Source organism: Arachis ipaensis, chromosome B6, assembly GCF_059453495.1.
Source record: "Arachis ipaensis isolate K30076 ecotype BB chromosome B6, ASM5945349v1, whole genome shotgun sequence".
NCBI lineage: Eukaryota > Viridiplantae > Streptophyta > Magnoliopsida > Fabales > Fabaceae > Arachis > Arachis ipaensis.
This window is the reverse complement of record NC_142441.1, coordinates 45,314,817-45,338,157: the sequence shown is the minus strand read 5'-3', so window position 1 is coordinate 45,338,157 and position 23,341 is coordinate 45,314,817. Positions and strand designations below refer to the sequence as shown.

Below are 23,341 nucleotides of genomic sequence, written 5' to 3'. Positions count from 1 at the left end.
CACAAGGATTTGATCAACCCTCATGGCAACAACCACCTCCAATGGACTATCAACAACCACCACCATATGCCTATAAACCCTCTCCTCAACACAGCTTTGGACCACCATACTCACAAGCCCCCTACTACCAGACATCATCACATGATTCTAACCCGTATCCACCACACCAACCACCTTATGAGCCATATGAAACATATATAGAACCACCCCAATTCTAACCCAATTACTCCCAAGAACCACCACCTCAATATTTGCCATCTCCATATCCATCAATCCAAGAGCACTATGATCCTACTTATGATAGCCGAGCGCAACAAGAATCAAGGGATCGTCTCACGGAAACATGTGCAAAACTTCAAGCAACCCTTCGCCAATTGGATCAAGCGATAAATCGATTACCTTCCCGACATTCAGACACTCAAGGAACCCCCATGGCCTCATGTGGGCAATCTAATGAAGAACGTAGTATGAAGGAGATATTAGAAACTCCGGTGGACAGTGAGCAGCACGATTTTATATTGAAACAATTGGAAGAAGCTACGCCTGCCATTGAGGAGGAAGAAGTGGTTGAAGACTTAGGAGATGCGGAACCTCCATGGGAAACTCAAGTTATAGAGCCTCCTTCAAAGACATTTGAAATTGATGTTGAGGAGGGTGTACAACCTCCAAGGCATATCATGGTTGAAAACTTTGAAGGAGATGATCAAGAGATGGATTCAATCATTGATGAAGTCTTATCTACATTTGAATCTTCTCCCGTTGGACTAGACATGGAGATTAAAGAAGAAGAAGCACAACCTCCCATAACCTTGGTAAACAATGAAGAAGAGATTGAATTGGAAGAAAGCTACAAAGAGGAAGAGGTTGATATTGAAGAAGTTTGCAAAGAGGTGGAAGTTGTCAAAAAGCACAAGGGAGTGGAGCTTGAAATCACTTTGCCAAAGTTATTGGAGACCCCTCCCCCTAAGTAGCCATCATCCTTCAAAACATTCAAGTGGGTAAAATTCATATCCTTTAGCTTTCTAATTCCACTTGAATATGGGCTACTGGAGACAGATGGTCAACTTAGAGCTCTTTGTGGCATTAAGAGTAAGAGAAAAATGGTCAGTGGTAAGAATTGTCTTGCAAGGTTCATTATGGTTGGAAGCTTTAAGTTTAAACGCAAAGGTTGGTGTAAAGCTCAATTGAATAGGTCTAGGAAGCTGTTTGGTAGCTGCAGTGAGAATTCAAATTACTTATCACCCGGCTGGAAAAATACAGATCCCGACAAAAATGGGTGTAAAAGCAAGATTTGGGATCCTGAAATCTGCTCTGACATTTGTCACCCCGGGAGCCTAAGAATCTATTTGAAGCTTCTTAAGGGCTTTACATGCCTAGTTTGGGACCCCGGAGGTTACTGGAGATACAAACTTGGTAGAGATTCCTGGATGAGTTCAAGCACAAGCCACCATAACAGGGAGCTCACCAAATGTCCAACTTAAAGACTTTAACTAAAAGTGCTAGGTGGGAGACAACCCACCGTGGTATGATCGTTCCTTTTTCATTTTTATTTAGTTTTATTTGTTTTCGAGTTTTATTTTATTTTATTGTATTAAACCTGAAGTTTTGCATAACATTCATATTAGCATTGCATTCTGCATTTTTCATGCATACAAAAAAAAAATCGCACGTGACGCGACAGCGTCGCCGACGCGTCCGCGTCACATGTGCGTTATGAAGAAAAGAAAGTGAACAGAGAGTCACGCGAGAGCGTGGCTGGAGGCGTGCCTTTGGCACAAATCTCTCCACACGACCGCGTGCTCCACGCGTCCGCGTCAGTTGAAAAATTTGCCTCCCACGCGACCGCGTCACCCACGCGACCATGTGGCCCTGTAAATCGACGTAACAAGGGTTTATGGCCGAAAGTTGGGCTGGAATGGGGCTGGAATGGTGCTAGACGCACGAGCCCTACGACGCGACCGCGTGCCCCACACGTCCGCGTCATCCTCTGATCTTGGCCATCCACGCGATCACGTCAACCACGCGACCGCCTCACCCAATAATTTGGCAAAAAGAGATTTAAACAGAGAGTTGCGCGACCGCGGGGCTGCCCTCGCGCCAATCGCACAAATCAGGCCACGCGATCGCGTGACCCACGCGTCCGCATCACCTGACCTTATCGCGCACCACGCGACCGCATCACTCACGCGTCCGCGTCACATACGGCGCATAGAATATCCAGATCAGCCAAAATATCTTATCTTTTCTTCCCCAAATCCTAATTTCTTTCTTTCTCCTTTCTTACTTTCTTTCTCTTCATCTTTTTAACTTCTCATTCCTTTTCACCTTCATTCTATTTTACTTAATTTATTTGCATATTTCATTCACTGCATCTTACTTTTATGCATATTTTTATTTTCTTTTCTAAATTAATTAATTTTTCTTTCTTTGGTGTTAAAATTTTCTTATTTAACTATTGCATCTTCTCTTGAATTATTTTGGGTGCTTAGTGACTTGTTTTATTCTAAATAGGTAATATTATTTATATCAATGCCAATCTTTTATACCTGTATTACTTTTACATTGACATAAATTTTTATTATCTCTCCTTACCCACACTCTCTTCCCTATTTTTGCAATTTTTTGCACTCTTGATTTGCCATGTACTTCTACTGTTTTCTCATTTTCATGTTGTAGCTACCATGTAATTGAGACCTTTATTATTTGGCATTAACACCCATATTTTATTTATGTTCTTATCTTTATTTCTGGGTTACTATTCTTCTTTTTCTCTTCTTTTAGGCTGGCCACCGAAGATGGAAAAAGGGAGAAACTTCTAAAAGGGGAGACAGACAAGTCCATCTGCAGAATCCTTGGAGAAGGGCATCAGTTGGAGCCACCCATCCACTTGTACATCTTAGCATGCACCGAGGACGGTGCAATCTTTAAGTGTGGGGAGGTCGATACCGATCTCCATGGGTTAGTATTTCCTTCTCAAACACTAATGTTTTATTTTCCTTGTTAGTTGTTGCATTTGCATGTTTGATTGCATATTTATTTGATTTTGTGCATATTTTACCACTTGGTTAAAGTAATATTTTCTTTTTCAAGAAAAGTTTTTAGAGTATTTCACTAATTTAAATTGAAACTTTTTATTAAACTTGTTTGAAGAAATATTATTTTGGAACATGATTTAGAGCTCGAACACACAAAACCTGTGAGATTTTTGAGCCTATTTGAATTGGTTGCATTTTATCAACCAAAATTTTATTTTTAGTGTGTATTTTTCTCTCTAAAATTCTGATCTTTGTCTTGCTTAATTCTATATTTCCATTATTTGATGTATGCATACACTTACATGATTGAGGCCTTTATTTCACTGAGCTTACATACCCATATGGCCTTACCCTTTTATTATCCTTTGCAAACCAATGTTGAGCCTATTATACCCCTATGTTCTTTACTTTAGCACATCATTAACTCTAAGCGAAAGACAATAATGCCCTTAATTTGAATCCTTGGTTAGCTTAGACTAGTGAGAGTGCTCATGAATTAAGTATGGGGAAAGTTGAATTTGGAAACATTTAGTTTGAGAATTGAGTATGTTAGAATTTTCTGAAAATGTGAAAAAAAAATGTTTAGGACATGACTCATGCATCCAATAATTTAATCATATGCATTGAGAAAAAAAAGAAAAAAAAAGCAATTAGGCAAAAAGGGGACAAAATGCCCCAAAGTAAATGGTGAAAGCAATGCATATGTACTGTACTTGAAATCAGAATGCATGAATATGTGGAAAACATGGTTAATGGACAGTTAGGTTTTGTACTTTGATTACATGGATTGTCTTAAGTTAGGTGGAAAGTTTAAGTTAACTAAGGATTCAGATTTTAGTCCACTTGACCAAATACAATCCTACCTTGACCCTAACCCCATTACAACCCTTAAAAGACCTCTTGATTTGTGTATTTGTGCATTAAATTTTTGTTGATTGGTAGAAGAAAAGCAAGCCTTAGAAAGCAAGGTTAGTAGAGAATTGAGAGAATCGAACCTTAAACACTTGAGTGATTAGAGTCTATACACTACCAGTGAGGGTTCGATGCTCAATTCCTTGTTCCCTGCTTTCATGAGCTATTTTCTTCTTGTAAGTCTATTTGTACTTCATTTTCATGATTTGAATTAGTGAAATCCAGTTCATATTTCTTCTTGAAGGATTTGTTTACTTTTAACCAAGTTGGTAGAAACATTTTTGCATTTAGTTGCATTCATATAGATAGATTGCATTTCATACATTTTACCATTCCTCTTCACTCCTTTATAGTTTCTCTTGAGCTTAGCATGGGGACATGCTAATGTTTAAGTGTGGGAAGGTTGATAAACTACTATTTCATGGTTTATCTTGTGCTCAATTGAGCAGTTTTTATCAACTCTTTACCCACTTATTCATACTATTTGCATGGTTTTACAATTGCCTTCCTAAATATGTGCTTTGATTGAAAACATGCTTCTTTGGTCTTTAAATTACTAATATTAATCCTCTCTTATCACCATTAGATGCCTTGATATTTGTGTTAAGTGATTTCAGAGATTACAGGGCAGGAATGGCTCAGAGGATGGAAAGAAAGCATGCAAAAGTGGAAGGAATACAAGAAGTTGGAGAAATTGCTAAGCTGTCCAGCCTGACCTCTTCGCACTCAAACAGCTATAACTTTAGCTACAGAGGTCCAAATGATTCAATTCTAGTTGCGTTGGAAAGCTAACGTCTGGGGCTTCGATTTGATATATAATTTTCCATAGCTGCCCCAATGTTAGGCAATGCAAACGCCTGAATGATGCACCTGCATCGCATCTGCGAACTTCAATCCGCACGGAGGCGTGGATGACGCCTCCGCGTCACTTACCCGCGACCTGAACGTAACAGAAATTGCAAGGAGCGATTTCTGGGCTGTTTCTGACCCAGTTTGTGGCCCAGAAAATATAGATTAGAGGCTATAAAGTCGGGGAATGCATCCATTCAGAAACAAGCTCACAATTCATAATTTTAGGATTAGATGTAGTTTTTAGAGAGAGAGGTTCTCTCCTCTCTCTTAGGATTTAGTTTTAGGATTTAGGATTATTTCTTCTTCATCACAGGTTCAATGTTCCTTTTATTTATTTTCCTAATTTAATTTATGAACTCTTCCATGTTACATTTGATATCTTTATTAGTGCTAATTGAGGTATTTCAGAATTATGATTGCTTTCTTCTATTTATTATATAAATAATTTGGATTTTTTCCTTTTGGCTTTGGTTGAGTCGTTGGAGACACTTGAGTTATCAAACTCATTGTTGATTGAAAATTGGAATTCTTCAAGAATTAATTCGGGTTCCAATAACTCTAACTTTTCCCAAGGAAAGACTAGGACTTGAGGAATCAGAATAAATTCATCCACTTAACTTAACTTTATAGTTAGAGGTTAACAAAGTGGGAGAAAAATCCAATTCTCATTACAATTGATAAGGATAGCCAGGATAGGACTTCCAGTTTTCATACCTTGCCAAGAGTTTTATTATCTATTTAATTTAATACAATTTACTTTCTTGCCATTTACTGTTCTCGCTTTTTATCTTATACATTAAAAACCCCCAATTTACAAACTTAACCAATAATAAGAAAACCTCCCTGCAATTCCTTGAGAAGACGACCCGAGGTTTAAATACTCGGTTATCAATTTTAAAAAGGGGTTTGTTACTTGTGACAACCAAAACGTTTGTAAGAAAGGACTTTTGTTGGTTTAGAAGCTATACCTGCAACGAGGATTTATCTGCAAATTTTTAGACCACGCAAAAGTTCTCTCTTCAGTACCCATCCTAAGGAAGAAAGAAAGAGGAAGAATGTTAAATATAGATTGCTAAAGCCGGGAAGAAGAAATTCCAAGTGATAATAAATGCCAAAGAAAAGATAATAGCTGAAATACATGGTAGCTACAACATGTATGTAAGACATCAATTAAGATCAAGGAGGCAATTCATAACAATTAGATGCAAGAGGGTTTATGGCATGCAAGAAAGAGGCATGAGAAGCATAGCTCAAGCATCAAATTCAACAATAAGTATCACATGGAAGAAAATAATGAGCACTTGTATGATGACTGATGACTTGCATCATCTACCCTTTCTTCTTGCATAAAAAGGACCATAAAAGAGCATAATCTTATTAGATCATTGCAATCCAAGCATTATTTGATGAACATTATAGTACATTGCTTTGAAATGAGTTTGTGCTGAATTTCAGGTGAAAAAGACATCAAAAAGGGGAAGAAAACAACAAAACAAGCTGGGCGTGTGAAACGGACGTGCCACTTGAATGCTGGGCGTGGCACGCTAGTACAACTTTCCAGAGAGGGAGACAAAAGGCCAATCATATGGGCATGCCACTTGGTGTCGAAGGCGTGGCATGCCAGCTACCAACCCTCAACCAGGCGTGCCACTTGAGTCTCAGGTGTGGCACGCCATCATCACCAATCAAGGAAAAGAAGACCTGGGCGTGCCACTTGAGTTCTGGGCATGGCACGCCAAGCAAAGGAACCAAGCACAACAAGGGCGTGGCACGCCAGACCCTGGGCGTGCCACGCTAGTTCAACTTTCTGAAAAGATAGATCAAGCACACAACAAGGGCGTGGCATGCTAGATCCTGGGCGTGCCATGACAGTTCAACATTCCAGAAGCTAAAGATAAGAAGGAAAAGGCCTGGGCATGCCACTTGGGCTCGAAGGCGTGGCACGCCAGGCTACCTAAGGCTTTAAAGAACCCTGGGCGTGCCACTTGAGCTCGAAGGCATGGCACGCCAGGGTGGTCAATGAAGGGAAGCGTGCTACTTTAGGATTAGGCATGGCACGCCAAGGCAGAATTAGAGCAAGGCGTGGCACACCACTGAAGCGCCAACCACACACCAGCTGTGAGATCACGTTTATTGAGTTTTTTTTTCCTCTGAAATGTAATTTTCTTTTCACTTTTGTATTTTCTTTAATTGCTACTGCAAGGAGTAGTATAAATACCTCCTGGAAGTACTGAAAAAGGGGTTAAGCAGTTGAGCTATTAGTTGAAGCAGAGTTAGATTCACTTTTTCCATCCCTTACTTTTTCTTGAAGCTATGAGTAGCTAAATTTCTTCTCACTGAGAGAGGGAGCTCTGTTGTACTTGATGGATTAATGATAGTGAATTTCTTCTTCTCTTCATCTTCTCTTTGATTTGCTAGAAGGAATTTCGTTCTTCATGCTAGTGTTCAATCACCTTGAAAAAGGGGTTGAATGCAAAATAGGTTTCATGGGAACCTTGGAAAAGGAAACATAAAATCATGCTAGAAATCCCTTCTCACACTGACGTTAGGCTTTTTGCCAGTAAATAATTTCATAAAAACAGTCGCGTTGTAGATATAGTCTCTAAACCGACAGAAATCCCTTCGTACAAATGTTTTGGTTGTCACGAGTAACAAACCCCTTTAAAATTAATAACCGAGTATTTAAACCTCGGGTCGTCTTCTCAAGAAATTGCAGGGAGGTGTATTTATTATTGGTTATGAGTTTTCTGGGGAATGTTGAGTTTGGGCTATGGGCACAGGTATATTTAAATGACAAGTAAAATAAACTAACAATAATAAAATCTCTTGGCAAGGTATGAAGAACTGGAAGTCCTATCCTGGTTATCCTTATCAATTGTAATGAGAATTGGATTTTTCTCCCACTTTGTTAACCTCTAACTATGAAGGTAAGTTAAGTGGATGAATTAATTTCGAATCCTCAAGTCCTATTCTTTCCTTGGGAAAGGCTAGAGTTATAGGATCTCGAATTATTTCTTGAAGAATTCCAATTTTCAATCAACACCTCGAGTTGGATAACTCAAGAGTCACCAATTAATTAACCAAAGCCAAAAGGGAAAATATCTAAATTAAATTAAAAATATTTATAAATGAAGCAAAGCAAAATTAAATCTGAAAATTCCTCGAATTGCATTCACAAAAGAACTTAAATCTGACATAGACAATCATAAATTAAATTAGGAAAATAAATAAAAAGAACATTGAACCTGGGATTGAGAGTCACTCCTAAAACTAAGAGAAGTCCTAAATCCTAATCCTAAAAGAGAGGAGAGAACCTCTCTCTCTAAAAACTACATCTACTCCTAAAATTGTGAATGTGAAAGCCTCCCATGAATGAATGTGAAACCCCTCTCTCTCTAATCTGTGTTTTCTAGGCCACAAACTGGGTCGAAAACAGCCCAGAAATCGCTGGAGAAGAATTCAAACACGCTGATTTTCGTCACTGCGATGCGGCCGCGTGGGGCACGCGTTCGCGTCGCCTAGATTCAGGGAAACTATGACATATTATATATAAAATCGAAGCCCCGAACGTTAGCTTTCCAATGCAACTGGAACCGTGTCGTTTGGACCTCTGTAGCTAAAGTTATAGCTGTTTGAGTGCGAAGAGGTCAGGCTGGACAGCTTAGCAATTTCTCCAACTTCTTGTATTCCTTCCACTTTTGCATGCTTCCTTTCCATCCTCTGAGCCATTCCTGCCCTATAATCTCTGAAAACACTTAACACACATATCAAGGTATCGAATGGTGATAAGGGGAAATTAATTTTTGGTAATTAAAAGGTTCGGGAAGCAAGTTTCCAATTATAGAATAAAATTAGGAAGAAAATATAAAACCATGCAAATATTATGAATAAGTGGGTAAAGAGTTGATAAAATCCACTCAATTGAGCACAAGATAAACCATAAAATAGTGGTTTATCACACACTTTAGTAGGATCTGGGTTTTGGTATTTGGTATGGTGACATAAAATCCTCCCTCTACTTGGACCTATGATGATGTGTGGTATAATCAGGGACCAAGCATATCTCTCTTCATGAGCAATTAGACCAAAGAATTGGCTATTAATCAAGATCTGAGAGATTGAGTCACCAAGGGATTGGGGCTCAATCAATCATAATTGTCAAGAGGTCAATGAGTTGCATGATTAAAGAGGATATGAGCTGGATTTAATCCAAAGAGACAACATCTCCTGATCTCAATGAATTCCCCTATTCTTATCTTCCAGTTTCTTTATAGCTTTCTTTTACATTCTGCATTTCCCCATTCCTATTTAAAATTAAGTCATTTAAGTTTCTGCTCTACTTTCTTGCCATTTACTGCTTTCCCTTACTTTTGAGTCATTTATATTTCTGCACATTTACAATTCTGCAATCACAATCTATTTTGCTTAGCTTGACTAATTCACTGATTGATTAAAATTGTTCAAATCTACCAATCTCTGTGGATACGATCCCACTCCATTGTGGGTTATTACTTGACGATAATTTTGGTGCGCTTGCCAAAAGAACGGATTCACCATTTTATCTGGGGAGTGAATTCTGGTCATCAAGTTTTATGGCGCCGTTGCCGGGAATTGGTTTGAATTTGACAATGATTAAATTGATTGGAGAGCTAGATTAAGTATTTTTTTATTACCTTGTTATTTTCTTTTTAGCTCTTTATTTTTCTGTCCTCTCTGTTTCTTTGTTTTTACTTTGATTATTTTAGCTATTCATTGTTCATATTTCCATTCTTCTAACTGTTTGATTAATTGCATCAACCAAGTTAACCACTAATCTTGACTGGAGTGATTCTTTCACTTGTCCTCTACTTGCTATTTATTGAATGTATGACAGGTAGAAGGGGAGGAACTTCATTCTCTTTTGATAGTGAACCTGAGAGGACCTTCTTTAGATTAAGGAGGGAAGCAAGAGGCAAAGGCATAGTTGGAGAGGAACTAGTGGAGGAAGATCTGAGAACCACCATGGATGACGAAGTGCAAGACAATATTGGAGGAGATGCTGGAAATCATGTTGGACAAGAGAGGAGAGTCTTAGGCTCCTATATTAACCCAAATCCAGGAAACTGTGGTAGCAGCATTCTCAAACTAACAATCAATGCTAACAACTTTGAGTTGAAATCTCAACTCATCACACTTGTCCAGAATAATTGTTCATATGGAGGCGGAGCCCAGGAGGACCTAAACCAACATCTCACTACATTCTTGAGGATTTGTGACCCTGTAAAGTCCAATGGTGTGCACCCTGACACCTACAAACTACTTTTGTTCCCTTTCTCACTCAGAGATAAGGTAGCAAAGTGGTTGGAAGCATTTCCCAAGGAGAGCTTAACCACATGGGATGATGTTGTAAACAAATTTCTAGCAAGATTTTACCCTCCTTAGAGAGTGATGACCGGTATTCACACTCCATTATAAAACTTGTGAATCCGTTCTTTTGGCAAGCGCACCAAAATTATCCTCAAGTAATAACCCACAGTGGAGTGGGATTGTATCCACAGAGATTGATAGATTTGAGCAATTTTAATCAATTGGTGAATTAGTCAAGCTAAGCAGAATAAATTGTAATTGCACAATGCTAAATGTGTAGAAATATAAATAACTCAAAAGTAAAGAAAGCAATAAATAGCAGAATTGGAAATGGCATGAAGCAAAGAGCAGAAACTTAAATGACTGAAATGTAAACGAAAGCTATAAAGAAAGTGGGAGATAAGAATAGGGAGATTCATTGAGATCAAGAGATGTTGTCTCTTTGGATTAAATTCAGCTCATATCCTCTTCAATCATGCAACTCATTGACCTCTTGGCAATCATGATTGATTGAGCCCCAATCCCTTGGTGACTCAATCTCTCAGATCTTGATCAATAGCCAATTCCTTGGTCTAATTGCTCATGAAGAGAGATATGCTTGATCGCTGATTATACCACACATCATCATAGGTCCAAGTAGAGGGAGGATTTTATGTCACCATATCCAAACACCAAAACCTAGATCCTACTCAACTGTGAGAAGGGATTTCTAGCATGATTTTATGTTTCCTTTTCCAAGGTTCCTATGAAACCCATTTTGCATTCAACCCCTTTTCCAAGGTGATTGAACACTAGCATGAAGAACGAAATTCCTTCTAGCAAATCAAAAAGAAGATGAAGAGAAGAAGAAATTCACTATCATTAATCCATCAAGTACAACAGAGTTTTCTTTCTCAATGAGAAGGAATTTAGCTACTCATAGCTAAAGAAAAAGTAAAAGATGGAAAAGGTGAATCTAACTATCCTTTAACTAATAGCTCAACTGCTTAACCCCTTTTCCAGTACTTCCAAGGGTATATATACTACTCCTAGAAATGGCAAATAAAGAAAAATACAAAAGTGAAAGTAAAATTATATTTTGGAGGGAAAAGAAACTCATAAAACGTAATCTCCCAGCTGGCGTGTGATTTCCCTGATCCTGCTTTGGCGTGCCACGCCCAATCCTTAAGTGGCACGCCACCCTTCACTGACCACCCTGACGTGCCACGCCTTCGAGCCCAAGTGGTACGCCCAGGTCTTTTTAGAGACTTGGTTAGCCTGGCGTGCCATGCCTTTGAGCCCAAGTGGCACGCCCAGGCCTTCTCCTCTCATTGTTAGCTTCTGGAAATTTGAACTAGCATGGCACGCCCAAGGTTTGGCGTGCCACGCCCATGCTATGTGCTTGATCTATCTCTTTGGAAAGTTGAACTAACGTGGCACACCCAGGGTTTGGTGTGCCACGCCCTTCATGTGCTTGGCGTGCCATGCCCAGAACTCAAGTGGCACGCCCAGGTCTTCTCTTGAGTGGTTGGTGATGGTGGCGTGCCACGCCTGATACTAAAGTGGCACGCCCAAGTGATTTTTAAAGCTGGCGTGCCACACCTTCGATACCAAGTGGCACGCCCATATGATTGGCCTTGTTTCTCCCTCTCTGGAAAATTTAACCAGCGTTCCACGCCCAGGTGTTGGCGTGCCACGCCCATCGATTGCCTTGGTTCCCGTAGCTGGCGTGCCATGCCTGGCATTCAAGTGGCACGCCCAGTTAGGAGTCTTGAGCTGGCGTGCCACGCCTTCGACACCAAGTGGCACGCCCAGTCTTTGCTTTGGCCTTCTTTGTAGCTTGGTGTGCCATGCCCAGGTGCTCAAGTGGCATTCCCAGGTAAGAGTGGAAGCTTGGCGTTTCACGCCTTCGACCTTAAGTGGCACGCCCAGCCTTTTTAGCCTTCAACTTCTTCTCTGGAATTTTATACGAGCGTGCCATGCCATACTGCTCAAGTGGCACGCCCATTCATTTGTGTCCTTCTTAGCTTGGCGTGCCACACCTGGATCCTCAAGTGGCACGCCCAGATGATTTTAAAGCTGGTGTGCCACACCTTCGACACTAAGTGGCACACCCATGACTCAATTGATGGTTTTGGCGTGCCACGCCCCTTTTGTAGCCTTCATTTTTGCTCCCTAGAAAGTTGTACTGGCATGCCACGCCCAACCTCTGGCGTGCCATGCCCATGTTCATGCTTGGGGGATCCCTCTGGACTTTAGTACTGGCGTGCCACGCCCAGCTTCTGGCATGCCATTCCAGTGCAATTTTGTGGCATTTGCTCTAAGTGGCACGCCCGTTTCACATGCCTAGATTGTTTTGTTGTTTTCTTCCCCTTTTTGATGTCTTTTTCACCTGAAATTCAGCACAAACTCATTTCAAAGTAATGTACTATAATTTTCATCAAATAATGCATGAATTGCAATGATCTAGTGAGATTATGCCCTTTTATGGTCCTTTTTATACGAGAAGAAAGGGTAGATGATGCAAGTCATCACAACACCAAACTTAAGCTTTGCTTGTCCCAAGCAAATTAGTGTGAGTAGCCCTTTTTTTTTATTTGGGACTTTGACCTTGAATAGAGGCAATCATGACTAAGATTAGGAATAAGTACATAACACATGTACAAATAATTTTTGTTCCAATGTCACAAAGATTCCTAGATCCTTGAGGGTTCCTTCAAGCTTAAGCTTCAGGGGTCCTTTTTATTGATTGTCACCTTGAAGTAGTAAGAGTCATTTCTTTTTCTTTTTTTTTTTGGTTGTTCTTTCTTTTTTGTTGACCACGACTCTAAGTGTTTTGTCTCAAGACAACCCTGTAGTTAGGCTTTCAATTAGCACTCCCAAACCAGTTGGCTTTATGGTACTAGGTGTTGAAATACCCCTAAGAATGTACTTGCCCAGGTCTCTTCTTGACACATCTTCACCACAAGCATCTACTAGGTTCTCTATTCTTTTGAGCTTTTTAATGTTTCTTTTCATTCCTAGTAGTTGATGCTCAGAGCCTTGGGTCTTTATTACTCACTACTTCTTGGTTCTATAGATATTCAAGGAACACCCCTTAACATTTACTTGTCATACCTTCTAAGACTAGTTGCCTTTCATGACTTACTTTCCCTTTTTATTCATGGTTCTACACTTAATTCCTTGTCTCTTAGTTTTTGAAGATCTCTCTTTGTTTTAGTCTCCTTTATTATTGTTCTTGTAACTACTCACAACAACTCTTATGGAAACAACTATGCTTTTATTGATGTTGTAAAGGCTTGAATTAACATTGCATTTTCTTTTTTTTTTTTAAATTAAAAGGACTCAAAAGACTTTAGGATATATATAAAAAAAATAAAGCATTGAAAATAAACTATCCTAATGTTGAAATTATTCAAAGACAGAATTCAAAGCATAGAGAAAAAAACTTAAACATGATTCAGAAATTAGAGAATGTCAACCATGGGACTTAACAACCTTGAGCAGCTTCATCTTCAGTTCATTAGCCCCTTGCCTTTGTCTTTCTTCTTGGAAAGGGAGGAGTCACCTTCATCCTTCTTGGAAGATCCTTCTTGTGCTTTAGCATCTTTGGGCTTCCAAAATCCTAGCCTCCTCATGTAGTTCCTTTCATCCTCCTTGTGTTTGGCTAGAATTTCCTCTTATCTTGCACTCATCTCCTCCATTTCTTGCATGAACATTGGGTATCCTGGGTTTAGAGTGGCCACGGCATTGCACAAGTGATTCAGCTTTGCTTGTGTGTTGATGTCATATTGCCTCCTTGAGATAGTTCTGGCATCATAGAGATGCCTAAATTCAGCAAGGTTCATCTGTTGCCATTTGCCTTGCTCTACTATTTTGTCAAGTGCACTTCGCACCTCTCCCCAGTCAAACTGTTCTTACTGTTCCTTCCTCATGTGCTCCAAACTCCCTTGGAGTTGTTGGATGTTCTGGTTCACTTGGCTCCATTGTTGTTGTTGAGTCTCCTTGAGTTGATTGACATCCTCCCTCAGATGGCGTAGGTCTCCCTTTATTTGGTGCACATCTCCTTGCAATTGTTCCCAATTGAATCCCTCTGGAAATTATTGGTATTGTTGGTAAGGTGGTAGTTGAAGTGCTAGATGATGTGGTTGCTCCTCTGCCTCTTCTTCTTCTTGTTGTTGTTGCACATGTGGCTCATGAGAATGAGCTCTATGCTCCCTGGCCCTCTAAAGTGGGTTAACAGCTACGACTTTGGCCATCTTCTTGGCAGTTATGCGTTTTTCTTGTTCCACTAGCATTTCATCAATTATCCTCTCCACCCCTGCTTCATCACATAGCCTTTGGATGATGCTGGGGAATGCTAACGTTGAGCTATCCTTGGTACTTTTCAGAATTTTGTTGATGTTGTTGGCAATCAATTCCCCAACATTGACATTCTCACCTTTCATGATGCTGTATATGAGCACAGCTCTCTCTTTGGTCACCTCTAAAGTGTTGGATGTGGGGATTAGGGACCTCCTCACAAAGTCTAGCCACCCTCTAGCTTGGGGGCTCAAATCCCTTCTTCTCAGCTGGTTGGGCCTTGGTGTGTGAAATCGTGATCTTTACTTCCTTGGTAACGGCGTTAAAAACTTCATACGCACGTTCATATTCTTAATTTTGTTTCACAACTTCGTACGACGAACCAGCAAGTGCACTGGGTTGTCCAAGTAATAAACCTTACGTGAGTAAGGTCGATCCCACGGAGATTGTCGGCTTGAAGCAAGCTATGGTCACCTTGTAAATCTCAGTCAGGCAGATTCAACTGATTATAGAGTTTTAATAATTAAAAGATAAATAAAACATAAACTAGGATAGAGATACTTATGTAATTCATTGGTGAGAATTTCAGATAAGCGTATAGAGATGCTTTCGTTCCTCTGAACCTCTGCTTTCCTGTTGTCTTCATCCCCCATTCCTACTCCTTTCCATGGCAAGCTTTGTGTAGGGCATCACCGTTGTCAATGGCTACTTTCCATCCTCTCTGTGAAAATGGTCCGATGCGCTGTCACTGCATGGCTAATCATCTGGAGGTTCTCGATCATACTGGAATAGGATTCACCCTCCTTTTGCGTCTGTCACTACGCCCAGTACTCGCGAGTTTGAAGTTTGTCACAGCCATCCCTTCCCGGATCCTACTCGGAATACCACAGACAAGGTTTAGACTTTCCGGATCTCAGGAATGGCTATCCATGGGTTCTAACTTATCCCACGAAGATTCTAATATCTCGGACTTGGTCCTCTGTATTAGATATCCAAGAGATACTCATTCTAGCTTGTTTGCATGTAGAACGGAAGTGTTTGTCAGGCACGCGTTCATAGGTGAGAATGATGTTGAGCGTCACATAATCATTACATTCATCATATTCTTGGGTGCGAATGGATATCTTAGAATAGGAATAAGCTTGAATTGAATAGAAAAACAGTAGTACTGTGTATTAATTCATAAGGAACAGCAGAGCTCCACACCTTAATCTATGGAGTGTAGAAACTCTACCGTTTGAAAATACATAAGTGATAATGGTCCAGGCATGGCCGAATGGCCAGCCCCCATAAAGGTCTAAGATAGCATAAAACTAATCAAAGATTTCCTACAAAGATAGTAAAAAGTCCTATTTATACTAAACTAGTTACTAGGGTTTACAGAAATGAGTAAATGATGCAGAAATCCACTTCCGGGGCCCACTTGGTGTGTGCTTGGGCTGAGCTTGAAGTTTACACGTGGAGAGGTCATTCTTGGAGTTGAACGCCAGTTTGTAACATGTTTCTGGCGTTGAACTCCACTTTGCAACTTGTTTCTGGCGCTGAACGCCAGACTGCAACATGGAACTGGCGTTCAACGCCAGTTTGCGTCTTCTAAACTCGGTCAAAGTATGAACTATTATAGATTGCTGGAAAGCCTGGATGTCTAATTTCCAACGCAATTGGAAGTGCACCATTTGGAGTTCTGTAGCTCCAGAAAATCCAGTTTGAGTGCAGGGAGGTCAGAATCCAACAGCATCTGCAGTCCTTCTTCAACCTCTGAATCTGATTTTTGCTCAGGTCCCTCAATTTCAGCCAGAAAATACCTGAAATCACAGAAAAACACACAAACTCATAGTAAAGTCCAGAAATGTGATTTTTAATTAAAAACTAATAAAAATATACTAAAAACTAACTAAATCATACTGAAAACTATGTAAAAACAACGCCAAAAAGCGTATAAATTATCCGCTCATCACAACACCAAACTTAAATTGTTGCTTGTCCCCAAGCAACTGAAAATCAAATAGGATAAAAAGAAGAGAATATACTATAAATTCCAAAATATCAATGAAACATAGCTCCAATCAGATGAGCGGGACTTGTAGCTTTTTGCCTCTTGAATAGTTTTGGCATCTCACTTTATCCATTGAAGTTCAGAATGATTGGCATCTATAGGAACTCAGAGTTCAGATAGTGTTATTGATTCTCCTAGTTCAGTATGTTGATTCTTGAACACAGCTACTTTATGAGTCTTGGCCGTGGCCCTAAGCACTTTGTTTTCCACTATTACCACTGGATACATAAATGCCACAGACACATAACTGGGTGAACCTTTTCAGATTGTGACTCAACTTTGCTAAAGTCCCCAATTAGAGGTGTCCAGGGTTCTTAAGCACACTCTTTTTTTTTTTTTTGCTTTGGACCTTGACTTTAACCGCTCAGTCTCAAGTTTTCACTTGACATCTTCATGCCACAAGCACATGGTTAGGGACAGCTTGGTTTAGCCGCTTAGGCCAGGATTTTATTCCTTTAGGCCCTCCTATCCACTGATGCTCAAAGCCTTGGATCCTTTTTATTTACCCTTGCCTTTTGGTTTTAAGGGTTATTGGCTTTTTGCTCTTGCCTTTTGGTTTTAAGAGCTTTTGACTTTTTCTGCTTGCTTTTTCTTTTTCCCATTTTTTTTTGCTATTTTTTCACATTTTTTTTCTGCAAGCTTTTGTATTCACTGCTTTTTCTTGCTTCAAGAATCATTTTTATGATTTTTCAGATTATCAAATAACATGTCTCCTTTTTCCTTATTCTTCAAGGGCCAACATATTTAACATTCATAAACAACAACTTCAAAAGACATATGCACTGTTCAAGCATTCATTCAAAAAATAAAAAGTATTGTCACCACATCAAAATAATTAAACTAGTTTCAAGGATGAATTCAAAACCATGTACTTCTTGTTCTTTTGTAATTAAAACATTTTTTATTTAAAAGAGGTGATGGATTTATATTCACCACTTTAAGGCATAGACACTTAGATACTAATGATCATGTAATAAGACACAAACATAAATAAACATTTAACAAAAAAATGAAAAACAGAAAATTTAAGAACAAGGAATGAGTCCACCTTAGTGATGGTGGAGTTTTCTCCTTGAGGAACCAATGATGTCCTTGAGCTCTTCTATGTCTCTTCCTTGTCTTTGTTGCTCCTCCCTCATTGCTCTTTGATCTTCTCTAATTTCATGGAGGATGATGGAGTGCTCTTGATGTTCTACCCTTAGTTGTCCCAAGTTGGAACTTAGTTCTCCTAGGGAGGTGTTGATTTGCTCCCAAAAATTTTGTAGAGGAAAGTGCATCCCTTGAGGCATCTCAGGGATTTCTTGGTGATGAGCTTCTTCATGCGTCCCTGAGATCCATGAATAGGCTCTCTTGTTGGCTCCATCCTTTTCTTAGTGATAGGCTTGTCCTCATCAATAAGAATATCTCCCTCTATGTCAATCCCAGCCGAATTGCATAGATGGCAAATGAGGTGAGGAAAGGCTAACCTTGCCACAGTGGAGGACTTGTCAGCCACCTTGTAGAGTTCTTGAGGTATAATATCATGAACTTCTACTTCCTCCCCAATCATGATACTATGGATCATGATGGCCCAGTCTACAGTAACTTCAGACTGGTTGCTAGTGGGAATGATTGAGCGTTGAATGAACTCCAACCATCCTCTAGCTACAGGCTTAAGGTCCAATCTTCTCAGTTGAACTGGTTTGCCTTTTGACTCAATCTTCCATTGAGCTCCTTCCACACATATGTCCATGAGGACTTGGTCCAACCTTTGATCAAAGTTGACTCTTCTTGTGTATGGGCGTGCGTTCTCTTCCATCATTGGCAAGTTGAACGCCAGCCTTACATTTTCCAGACTAAAATCTAAGTAATTCCCCCGAACCATGGTGAGCCAATGCTTTGGGTTTGGGTTCTTACTTTGATTATGGTTCCTAGTGATCCATGCATTGGCATAGAACTCTTGAACTATTAAGATTCCGACTTGTTAAATGGGGTTGGTTAGAACTTCCCAACCTCTTCTTTGGATTTCATGTCGGATCTCCGGATACTCACTTTTCTTGAGTTTGAAAGGGACCTCGGGGATCACCTTCTTCTTGGCCACAACATCATAGAAGTGGTCTTGATGGGCTTTGGAGATGAATCTTTCCATCTCCCATGACTCGGAGGTGGAAGCTTTTGTCTTCCCTTTTCCTTTTCTAGAGGTTTCTCCGGTCTTAGGTGCCATCAATGGTAATGGAAAAACAAAAAGCTTATGCTTTTACCACACCAAACTTAGAACATTGCTTGCCCTCGAGCAAGAGAAGAAAGAAAAGAAGAAGAAGAAGAGAAAATATGGAGGAGAGGGAGGGATTGAGGTGTTTATATAGTGAGGGGAGAGGGAGTAGGTTCGGCCATATGGGGTGGGTTTTGGGTGGGAAAGTGATTTTGAATTTTGAAGGTAGGTGGGGTTTATGGGGAAGAATGGATGGATGTGAGTGGAGGTAGGTGGGGATCCTGTGGGGTCCACAGATGCTGAGATGTCAAGGATTTGCATCCTTGCATCAATTAGGCATGTAAAATGCCTTTGCATGCAATTCTGACGTTTAAACACTGAATTGATGCTTGTTCTGGGCGTTCAACGCCCAGATGCAGCATGTTTCTGGCGTTGAATGCCAGTTCTATGCTTGTTTCTGGCGTTCAGCGCCAGCTCTTCTCAGGGTGCATTCCTGGCATTTGAACGCCAGGATGTTGCTTGTTTCTGGCATTTAATGCCAGATCCATGCTCTGTTCTGGCATTGAACGCCAGCCAGATGCTCCTTACTGGCGTTTAGGGTGTGATTTTTCTTCTGCTGTTTTTGATTCTGTTTTTAATTTTTGTATTTATTTTGTGACTCTACATGATCATGAACCTAATAAAACATGAAAAAACAATAAAATAAAAATAAAATTAGATAAATAAAAATTGGGTTTCCTCCCAACAAGCGCTTCTTTAATGTCAATAACTTGACAGTTAGCTCTCATGGAGCCACACAGGTGATCAGGTCAATTTTATAGACTCCCAACACCAAACTTAGAGTTTGGATATGGGAGTTCAACACGAAACTTAGAGTTTGGCTGATGCCTTCCAACACCAAACATAGAGTTTGACTGTGGGGGCTTTAGTTGACTCTGTACTGATAGAAGCTTTCTATGCTTCCTCTCCATTGTTACAGGAGGAGATTCTTGAGTTTTAAACACAAGGTTATCCTCATTCAGTTGAAGGATCAATTCTCCTCTGCCTACATCAATCACAGCTCTTGCTGTGGCTAGGAAGGGTCTTCTAAGGATGATGGATTCATCCTCATCCTTCCCAGTGTCTAGGATTATGAAATCAGCAGGGATGTAAAGGCCTTCAACCTTTACTAACACATCCTCTACTAGTCCATAAGCCATTTTCATAGATTTGTCTGCCATCTCTAATGAGAAATTGGCAGCCTGTACCTCAAAGATTCTCAGTTTCTCCATTATAGAGAGTGGCATGAGGTTTATCCCTGACCCAAGATCACATAGAGCCTTCTCAAAGGTCATGGTGCCTATGGTACAAGGTATTAAGAACTTTCCAGGATCTTGTTTCTTCTGAGGTAATGTCAGTTGATCCAGATCACTCAGTTCATTGATGAGCAAGGGAGGTTCATCTTCCCAAGTCTCATTACCAAATAATTTGGCATTTAGCTTCATGATTGCACCAAGGTACTTGGTAACTTGCTCTTCAGTAACATCCTCATTCTCTTCAGAAGAAGAATACTCATCAGAGCTCATGAAGGGCATAAGGAGGTTCATTGGAATCTCTATGGTCTCTAGATGAGCCTTAGAGTCCTTTGGTTCCTCAGAGGGAAACTCCTTGTTGATCACTGGATGTCTCAGGAGGTCTTCCTCACTGGGATTCACGTCCTCTTCCTCCCCTGTAGGTTCGGCCATGATTGTTATATCAATGGCCTTGCACTCTCTCTTTGGATTCTCTTCTATATTGCTTGGGAGAGTACTATGAGGGGTTTCAGTGATTCCTTTACTCAGCTAGCCCACTTGTGCTTCCAAATTTTTAATGGAAGACATTGTTTCATTCATGAAACTCACAGTGGCCCTAGATAGATCAGAGACTAAATTTGCTAAGCTAGATGGATTCTGCTCAGAATTCTCTATCTGTTGCTGAGTGGATGATGGAAAAGGTTTACTGTTGTTAAACCTGTTTCTTCCACCATTATTAAAGCCTTGTTGAGGCTTTTGTTGATCCTTCCATGAGAAATTTGGATGATTTCTCCATGAGGGGTTATAGGTGTTTCCATAAGGTTCACCCATGTAATTCACCTCTGCTATTGCAAGGTTCTCAGGATCATAAGCTTCTTCTTCAGAAGATGCCTATTTAGTACTGTTGGATGATTCCTTCAATCCATTCAGACTCTGAGAGATCATATTGACTTGCTGAGTCAATATTTTATTCTGAGCCAATATGGCATTCAGAGTATCAATTTCAAGAACTCTCTTCCTCAAAGGCGTCCCATTACTTACAGGATTCCTCTCAAAAGTGTACATGAACTGGTTATTTGCAACCATGTCAATGAGTTTCTGAGCTTCTGCAGGCGTTTTCTTTAGGTGAATGGATCCACCTGCAGAATGGTCCAGTGACATCTTTGATAACTCAGACAGACCATTATAGAATATATCCAGGATGGTCCATTCTGAAAGCATGTCAGAAGGATACTTTTTGGTCAGTTCCTTGTATCTCTCCTAAGCTTCATAGAGGGATTCACCTTCTTTCTGTCTGAAGGTTTGAACATCCACTCTAAGCTTACTAAGCTTTTGAGGTGGAAAGAACTTGGCTAAGAAAGCCGTGACCAGCTTATCCCAAGAATTCAGGCTATCTTTAAGTTGAGAGTCCAACCATACTCTAGCTCTGTCTCTTACAGCAAACGGGGAAAGCATGAGCCTGTAGACCTCGGGATCAACCCCATTGGTCTTAACATATTACAGATCTACAAGAATTCAGTTAAGAACTGAAAAGGATCTTCAGATGGAAGTCCATGAAACTTGCAGTTCTGTTGCATCAGAGAAACTAATTGAGGTTTAAGCTCAAAGTTGTTTGCTCCAATGGCAGGAATTGAGATGCTTCTTCCATGTAAATTGGAATTAGGTGCAGTGAAGTCACCAAGCATCCTCCTTGCATTATTGTTGTAAGGTGCGTCTGCCATCTCCTTTTCTTGTTCGAAAATTTCAATAAGGTTGTCTCTGGATTGTTGTAATTTAGCTTCTCTTAGTTTTCTCTTCAGAGTCCTTTCAGGTTCTGGATCAGCTTCAACAAGAATGCCCTTTTCCTTGTCCCTGCTCATATGAAAGAGAAGAGAACAAGAAAAGAAGAGGAATCCTCTATGTTACAGTAAAGAGGTTCCTTATTGTTAGTAGAAGAAGAAAGGGAATAAGAGTGAAGAAGAATGGATAATCCAAACACAAGGGTGAGGATAGGAGCAGAGATATGAGATGAAAAGAAGTGTTAGTAGATGAAAAAATAAATAGAAGGAGATGAGAGAGAGAGGGAATTTCGAAAATTAATTAAAATAAAAATAAAATTTAAAGTTAAATTTCGAAATAAAAAATTGAAATTAAATTAAAATTAAAACAATTAGTTAATTAAAAAGGAATTTTGAAGAAGAAGGGAAAAGATTTTCGAAAATTAGAAAGAGAGAGTTAGTTAGGTAGTTTTGAAAAAGATATGATTGAAACAACAAGATAAGATTGATTGAAAAAGATTTGAAAATAAATTTTGAAAAGATAAGAAGTTAGAAGAGATTTTGAAATTAATTTTGAAAAAGATGTGATTGAAAATTAAAAAGATGTGATTGAAACAAAAAGATAAGATTGATTGAAAAAGATTTGAAAAAGAAATTTAAAAAGATTTGATTTTGAAAATTAAAGTTGATTACTTGACTAACAAGAAACAAAAAGATTTGATTTTAAAATTTAAAGATTGAACCTTTCTTATTAGGCAAGTAACAAACTTAAAAAATTTTGAATCAAAACATTAAATGCTAATAAAATTTTCGAAAATTAAGAAATAAAATAAGAAAAAGATTTTGAAAGTTAATTTCAATATTTTCGAAAAAATGAAAAAGATTTTGAAAAATTTTAAAAAGAATTCGAAAATATGAAAAGAAAATTGAAAAATATTTGATTTTGAAAAAGATTTTGAAAAAGATAAGATTTTTAAATTGAAAATTTGATTTGACTCATAAAAACAACTAGATTTTTTTTTTAAATTTTGAAAAAGTCAACTCAAATTTTCGAATTTGATGAGTGAAAAAGGGAAAGATATTTTTTTGATTTTTGAATTTTTAATGATGGAAGAGAAAAACACAAAATTGACACAAAACATAGAAATTATGAATCAAAACAACTAATGCATGCAAAAACACTTTGAATGTCAAGATGAACACCAAGAACACCTTGAAGATCAAGATGAACATCAAGATTTATTTTTGAAAATTTTTAAGAAAAGAAAAACATGCAAGACACCAAACTTAAAAATTTTTATTCTTTAGACATTAATAATTCAAGAATGCATATGAAAAACAAGGAAAGACACAAAACAAGAAAATATGAAGATCAAACAAGAAGACTGGCCAAGAACAACTTGAAGATCATGAAGTATGCAATGCATGAAATTTTCGAAAATAATTTTTAGAAAATTAAAAAGATGCAATTGACACCAAACTTAAATCTTGACTCTAGACTCAAACAAGAAACACAAAAATTATTTTTAATTTTGTGATTTTATAAATTTTTTTTTTGGATTTTCGAAATTTAATTAGGAAAAACGAAAAAGAAGAAAAAATTTTTGTATTTTTCGAAAATAAGAAATAAAAAGCTTAAA

The 23,341-nt window shown here is 39.0% G+C and overlaps 1 non-coding gene across 1 annotated transcript; it reads left to right on the top strand.

Moving 5' to 3' along the window:
* The first annotated feature begins 21,159 nt into the window (after positions 1-21,159).
* Positions 21,160-21,267, top strand: LOC148555390 (small nucleolar RNA R71). Its single transcript, XR_015887428.1, has one exon. It is a non-coding gene; the product is annotated as a small nucleolar RNA R71 (small nucleolar RNA).
* The last annotated feature ends 2,074 nt before the right edge of the window (positions 21,268-23,341 follow it).